Here is a 7,830-nt window from a genome sequence, read left to right as displayed (position 1 = left end):
ACTTCTCATTCCCTTAGGTCACCTCTATTCAAACGTCCTCTCCTTAAAAAGACCTCCCCAACCTCCCTTTTAAAAAACATCCCCAGTGTTCTTTATCTCTGTATCTTGCCTAATCTTTCTTCCGAGTTCTCCCAACATTATATATTTGTTGGTTTGGTTATGGCCGGTCTCAGCCACTGAAACCTAAGTTCCCAGAGGCAGGAATATTGTCTCCCTCATGACTGTATTTCCAGCACCTAGAACAGACCCAGAGGCAGAGTCAGTGCCCAGCAAATATTTTTTTAACGAGAAGTAAATAGAATAGGCGAATAGATACTAATGCTTTATATTCATTCCTCGAGAATGAACGGCCTCTGCCCCAAAGCCCTGCAGATATAACAATAATAAGACCCAGATCTGCCCTCAGGGTGTTCACAGGCCAGCGGGAAGCAGAGCGTTAGCGGGAAAGGTGAGCACACAGCCAGGAGGCTGGACTCCGACGTGTCGACTGACATTCATATCTCCAGCCCTGACAGCTCTTCTGAGTTCGAGTCTCATAGATCCAGCCATCTGCTTGAAATTTTCAGTAGGATGAGAATTCAAAACAGAAATCCATTTCACTCTACACCTGCTCCTCCTTCCTTGTTCCTTCTCTCAGGTGCTCAGGCCAAAAGTCCAGGCATCAGCCGGTGTGCCCCTCCTGGTCCCACCCTGCACCCAGCTGGCAAGTCCCGTGAGCTCTGTCTTCAGTATATACCCCAGTTAGGACTGCTTCCTCATACATGCCTGTCTCTACATTGCTTTCCAAGTCAACTTCTTAAATACTTCCAGCTCCCTAACCCCCCCAACAGCCAGAGGGATCCTTTAAAAACATAAATCAGATGATATGACTGCCCGCCCCCCGCCTGAAAGCCTCCAATATCTCCCGCATCTAGAAAAATATTCAGACTCCTTGCCTGGTGATCTCTCTGACTCTATGCCACTTTCCTTCCTTACCTGCACCGGCTCTCCTGATGCTCCCCAGATACACCAGCCTCCCCGCTTCCACCTCAGGGCCTTTGCAGTTGCTAGTCCCTCTTCCTCCAAATCTTTGCAAAGCCAGCTGTCTCATTATTCAGCTCTCAAATCAAATGTCATTTTCTCAAAGAGGCTGCCGCTGACTACCAGACACACCCCACCCCACTGCTAGTCACCCTTACCTCGTTACTCCACTGGCTCCCTACATCACACGGAACCCCATATGCCATGTTCGTGCTGACCTGGGTGTTTATAAAGTGTGCATCTCTGCCATTCACTGGGATGGGGGAAACAGCGCAGAGAAACCCCAGGGTGGGGAGGTTGTAGAAGGAAGACGGTGAGTCCTATCTGGCTTTTTTGAGTCTGAGGGGCCTGGGGGTATTCAGGTGGGGAGGCCCAGTGGGCAGGAGGACTTGTGGGTTTGGAACTCAGGAAAGTATCAGAGTTAGAGATGGGAACCTGGATAAGCTCCCCGTGAAGCAGGTGAAGGGTGAGACGTGGTGGTAGATGAACACAGGGTAGTTGGGAGCCACAGCATGTTCTGAGAGAAGGGGCTGGGCAGGTAGGCCAGTGGGGCAGCGGAGCCTGCGCCCTGGGAAATCTGCCCTATGGCCTTGTACAGGGGAACGAAGAGGAAGCCACAAAAGCTGGATCCTCATCACATGGCTTCCTATGAAGGAGTCCCCTTCCCTTCTACAGACAGGGGTCTGAACATCATCAGAACCATAGCTGGGACCCCAACCCCAGCTACCTTCTTTACCCTGCATCAGGCCCTTGGTCATCAATTCTCCTGCCCCTTGGCTCTTACAGGATCCCTGCCAATTGATGACACTAAATCAAGGCAATAGGGCAGGGCCAGGGACCCTTAGGCAGAGAGGTCATCATGGTGGTGTCACTGCCGACATTTGCTCATCAATTCAGCTTGTCATCAAGGACAGATTTTTTTCATTAATTTGATGAGCTTCTCCTGGAACCCCGTGGTGTCACTGCCGACATTTGCTCATCAATTCAGCTCATCATCAAGGACAGATTTTTTCATTAATTTGATGAGCTTTTCCTGGAGCCCTGCCCCCCAACACACACACACACACACACACACACACACACACACACACACACTCTCACACACATGGCCTCAACCCACAGGCTTCTGGCTCCTAATCCTTCCTGGTCCCTGAATTGATGAGCTGAATTGATGAGCACATTGGGGCAGGTATCACGGGCCAGGCACGAGGACCTCGGGAAGCTGACACTCCCACAGTAAACAGAGATAAGTGGAGAGCAGTTGGACCCCACCCTCTGCCAGTCAGGCTCAGTCCTGAGAACCAGGCAGCCCAGAGCCAGAAGGTGGCTGTCCCAAGAGTCCCATTAAGAGTCTCAGTTCCTAGGGTATTGATGACCAAAGCATCAGCAAGGGCAGTGTCACCTAATGGTTAGGAGCTCAGGCTCCAGAGCCTCTGATCTGCGTGGCCTGAGGCTAGTCACCTGAGCCTGAACTTTTCCATCTATAGCATGGGAATAACAAATAGTACCTACTCCCACAGGGCCATGGGGAGGATTAAGTAAGACGATACCTTCGGAATGCCTGACACATAACAAGTGCTCCAGAAATATCGACATTCATTATGATTTCATCTCGGAATCCTTTCGGAATGAGGTAGAGATGGAGGAAAGGGGACCACAGGTTTCCCCAGTGAATAATCTCCAGTTTCATTTCCTCCCAGATTGTTTGGCTCAGGGGAGCCTGTGCTCAGTGTTATCCAGAACATTCTCCTGAGTCAGCTGGCTGAAGGCTGGAGACCCATGCTGCTCATTGCCACCTCCCACCCAGAAAAGGCGTGCCCGGTGCCGGGGCCTCAGCCCAGGAAGCCTCGCTCTAGCAGAGGCCTCAGCAAGAGGCTCTTGGCCACGCACAGGGAGTCCGGACACCCTGGGCTCTCTTATCAGAGGGGGAGGGGACTGAGGGTGGGAGAGGGGACAGGAGGGAGCCAGCAGCAGCAGGTGCTCCCTTGAACCTGGGTCTCCCTGTGTCCCTGGTCCCCTGGGAGAGGGAGGGGTCCTTTGGGATGGGGTTTGTAGCATCCAACACCAGGCCTATTCTTCCCTTCCTGGCCTCGGAAAGAATCAGGCTCTCTTTCTCACTCTCTTCTCCAGAGGGAGTGTTTTCTATGCAACAAATCATGGACTTAATGACTTCTCTCCTGGGTGGGCACGGGGTGCCTCTCCCAGAGGAGGTCCAGGTCCCAGGAAATGGCTGCCGGTAGCTGCTGTCACCCCTCAGCGTGGGTGGAGCCCATCTCCGCTCCATTTTACAGATGAGAACACTAAGAATCAGAGAAGTCGAGTGCCTTGCCCAAGGTCGCACATCTGGGACGTGTGGGAGGGAGGGTCTGGAGCCCATGTTTCTGACTCCAAGTCCAGTGCTCTCTCTGGGCTGGAGGAAGGGATGGAGAGAGAGCCTCTTTGGGGGAATGATCTGCAGTCACCCGCTCTTGGCAGCCCAAGGCCCTGGACACTTCAGTGCCCACAGGGGCTGGGTGTCCTGCAGGAAGGCCCTGCAGGTGACGAAGTGGAGACAGAAACAGGAAGTGGGTTGGATTGGCGGGAATCGGAAGGGGGTCTGGCCTTGCTTCTATCCAATCACCATGTGTAACCTCGAATTATCCCTTCCCTTCCCTGAGCCTCATTCTTTCCAGCTGTAAAATGGGAGATTTGATTAACAGAGTTTTTTTGTTCTCAGATTCCAAAGAAAGGACCCAATACCCTCAGTTTTCAAGTGAAGGACTGAGGCCCAGAGAGAGAGAAGTGTCTCACTCAAGGTCACACAGCTCTCTGAGGCAGAGCCACGCTAGGACCTGATGCTGGACCAGAGAGGGGCCGCCAGAAGGGTCACAGGCCTCCTTTCACAGGCCAGTTCTGAGACACTTCTGCCCAGCCAGCCTCTGACCAAACCTAACCCTTGGGCTTCTCCTGAGACCTCTCTTCTTCCAATCAAGCCTGTGGCTTTATTTCTAAAACTGCCCAGGTAGTGGGTTTGCAGCTTTGTTCCCAGACTCCAAGGAGCCTTTCTTAATGGGATTGGCAATCAGCCCTGCAGAGGGACCTTGGCAACAGAACCAGAGGGGCAGGAGGCCCTGACAGCTCCTTCCATCTGCTCGAAGCACCCCTGCCTCCTCTAGTAAGGGGTTACTGGCGATGAAGGTTCAGAAAAGACCAAGGCTGAGGTGTCACACCAAGACCGAGCCCCAGACAAGAGGACTTTTCAAGCCCTTTATCAGAGCAAAATGCACCAACAGCTCATATGAAATATAATATTTTTGCCAACAACTTTTTAAAGGACTTCTATAATTTTTTTCTTGGAATTGTTTGGCTACCAGGCACTTATTTGACAGGCGGTTGGCTGTGTCTTTTCATTCATTCGCTTGCCTTCCCAAGAAAATGTGGCTGACAACTCGCTCCCACGGGTAGTGACCCTTTTATGAATACTAAAGGCAGGAACTCACGCAATTGACCTGATGTTACACTTTGTAGACATTTAGCATTTATTCATTTCAGTTTCACAGTTTTCTTTTTCCAATCTGTAGCCAATGAATATTTTTAAGGTCTCAGATATTTTTACAGGATCCTTAAAAGCTCGGAGGCCCCAAGAACTAGTATGATCTTGAAAAAGGGACTGAACCTCCCTGGGCCTCGGTTTTCCTGTCCTGCTATCCAGGGCTCCTGCCAGCCACAGCTGAGTCCTGCAGAGCTGACCCACCCCCAGGAGAGACATTTAATAACCATGCTTGTTCAGGCCAAGGCCAAGGCCAACAGAGGCTACAACCCCAGGAGGGAGCTGACACTCAGATCCACGTGAAGATGGAGACAAAGACCTCCCTCTCACGCATGAAGAGCAAAGCAATAAAAAAATGTTATTTAGTCAGTAGGTTGAATTTCATTTGTGTGGTTTGGAGTGTATTTTCTAGTTAGCAAAACTGTCACATTCATGACCATTCTTTTTCAACTCAATGGAGAGAAAGGGGAAAAATGGCAGGAGAAGGGGAGAAGGCTGTACTATTTCCCCAGCACAGCTGGCCTCTGACAGCTACAGGTCTGGGCAGGGTAGGGCTGCACAGCTGTGGACAAAACAGCCTGGTCAAAGGCGAGCTCACCGGGAAAGCGCTTACACGTGCAGCCTGAGCAGTCTGAGTTCCACCGCTTAGGGCGTGGCTCTGCCTTAGTTCCTGCCTTTGCCTTAGGCCCCAGCTTAGGGCGTTTGCTGAAAAGAAGCCCCTCCCACCCTCCAGGCCCCACCTCTGGGCATCTTTCCTGGGTAAAGGTGACGGTCTACTGCCTCCTCTGCCAGGCAGGCTGGAGGATGCCAATTGACCAGTGCCCTGTACCCTAGTTAAGTAGGTTTGGGAGAAAAGACCAAAGACACTGGGCCATGCCCAGGGGGAGAGGAGAAGGGACACCCCTGGCAGACCTGTCCACACATGAGGGCCAACTTGAGTCCTGAATAATCTATGACAGATGCAAGCAGTGGCTCTGGCCAAACACACACACACATACACAACACACACACTCCCTCTCCTTCCCCCAGCCCAGGAGAGAGGAACCCAGGGCCCCAACCCCTGGGGAGGATCATGGCCATTGTCCCTGCAGGGGACATCCTCACCCACACCCGTCATGAACTGCAAGGGCAGCAAATAGGAGGTGACTTTGCAAGGTCGCGGTGGAGGTGGGCTTTGGCAAGCAAGGCCCTGTCCAAGTTGGCGAAAACGTCTTCCGCCCCGAGTTCTCCTTCAGACCGCCACGCCCCTCTTGCCTCGGCTGCAGCTCCGGCTGAACCACGCAGTAGGGACTCGCGCCTCCCTCCATCCATCACACACTTATTCACTCTGCTCCCTGCGGGCGCCAGGTGGAACAGAGAGTGTGCCGACCCAGGCAGACCTCAGGCCCTGCGCCGTGGGAACTCACGACCAAAGATTTAGATTGACAGTCACAGAGAACAACCCAAGCTCTGATGGAGGATATACAGGCTGCCGGGGAGCACAGTGGGTAAGCCTCACCAGGACCGGGGAGGACGTGTTCAGGAAGACTTCCTGGAAGAGGGGACAGCTCAGCTGGAAAGGGAGGAAAGGATTGTGAGAGGGAGCTCAGAGGAGAGGTTGGTATATCTCTCAGCCCCACCAGAGCCCAGGATGGGCAGCAGCTGCCACTGATGAATGGGGAGTGGGAAGCTGGACCCCTGAGGCCTGCCTTGAGCTGCAGCTCCCACATGGTCACTAGGGATGAGGCAGGGAAACAAGCAGAGAGGGTCTAAGTCTCCAATTTCAGGCTGCCAAGAACTTAGATCTTCCATTTTCCACAGCAGCAGTTAGAAATTGAAAACTGCCAGCAACAGGGCCTCCCAGGGGATTTGCATTTTAAGAGGGATCAGAGCCTGGAAGACCTGCCTCTGGTCCGCTCCAGCTCCCCTCTCCATTTTCCACCCCAGCGAGCCTTGGAGCCTTTCACTCCAACCAAACCTCCTCCCCCTTCCCCTGTCTGCTCCAGACCCAGCACTCCAGCACGCATCTCGTGGGGCGCTCACCATGGTAACCCCCACAATGGAGCTCCTGTCCCTGCCACTAGTCTGGAGCACACTGGGTCGTACACAGAGCTCAGTGTCCCACCAAAGGCTAATGGGGGGCGGGGAACACTGGCCCTGCAATTTGGAGGGTGGGGGTCAGGAAAGGAGGACTAATGGATTCATATGCCCTCCCACCTGGTAAGACCCTCACATTGCAACCAGAACGCCTAGAAACAACACCTTAACCCCGAGAAGGGGAGAAGGAGGCGAAGTGGAAGAAACTGAGGCCCTGAGATCAGGGGGAAGCAGCCGAGGTTTCAGGATGAGTAAGTGTCTCAGCCCCAAACTGAACCCAAGTCTATCTGGTTCGAAAGGTCGTGTGGCCAACCTCTAGGCCATCGGGCCACAAGAACGCAAACACCTGCCAGGGCCAAGCAGCTGGGGAGATGGCATGTGAGCAGTGGGTTCTGCTGGGAGTCAGGAAGCACAGGCCCCATCTATACAGATGGCCAAAATTCTGCTTCAGTTGACAGCTGCCATCTGGGAATGTAGGCCCCAGGTAGTGACATCATCTAACTTGTCCAGATTTTTGGGGAGATACTCTGGTTTGTAAATATTATCTAATTAAAGTACATTTAATTAGCTACTATGTAGATCGAACAAGACATACCTCCCTCCAGTTTGCATAAATGTATTTAATAAACATTTGGTGAGCACCTACTACATGACAGGTAGGGTGACTCTATCATCCCAGTGTGCCCAAGACTATCCTGGTTTTAAGACTGAAAATCCTGCATCCTGGGGACCCCCTCAGTCCCTTAGCCAGGTGCTGACCTTTGACATATCTCACCTGACTCTGATCAAGCCTCTAGATCAACTGCTACTTTGTAGGGACATGGGAGCATGGTCAACGACACCATGAAAGATGCAGTCAGCAAATTCCAGACAGCAGGAAACTCTAAAACACTCGCGACTCGGTTTCTCCACCGCACCAATGATAAGGAGAGAGGGAAAGGAAGGGGAGATCGAGGGATGAGAGAGAGAGGAAGGAAGAGGAAGAGAGAGATGATGAGTTAACCTATAATAAGACAGACATATCAACAAATTGCAATGTTCAGATTATCTTATTAAATTATTTCGTAAACTATCTACAAACATTTAAAAGATGCATGGCCAAGGGTTGGATGGGAGAGAATGCAGCAGATTAGTCATTATGGGAAATTAAACTGGGATACAGAATCGAGCTGGGCAGAAGGTCTTGCCGGGATGCCAAAAAAAAA

The sequence above is a fragment of the Pteropus alecto genome, unplaced genomic scaffold (genome assembly GCF_000325575.1).
Source record: "Pteropus alecto unplaced genomic scaffold, ASM32557v1 scaffold125, whole genome shotgun sequence".
Taxonomy (NCBI): Eukaryota; Metazoa; Chordata; class Mammalia; order Chiroptera; family Pteropodidae; genus Pteropus; species Pteropus alecto.
The sequence above is the reverse complement of the archived record's forward strand: the minus strand, read 5'-3'. Positions refer to the sequence as shown.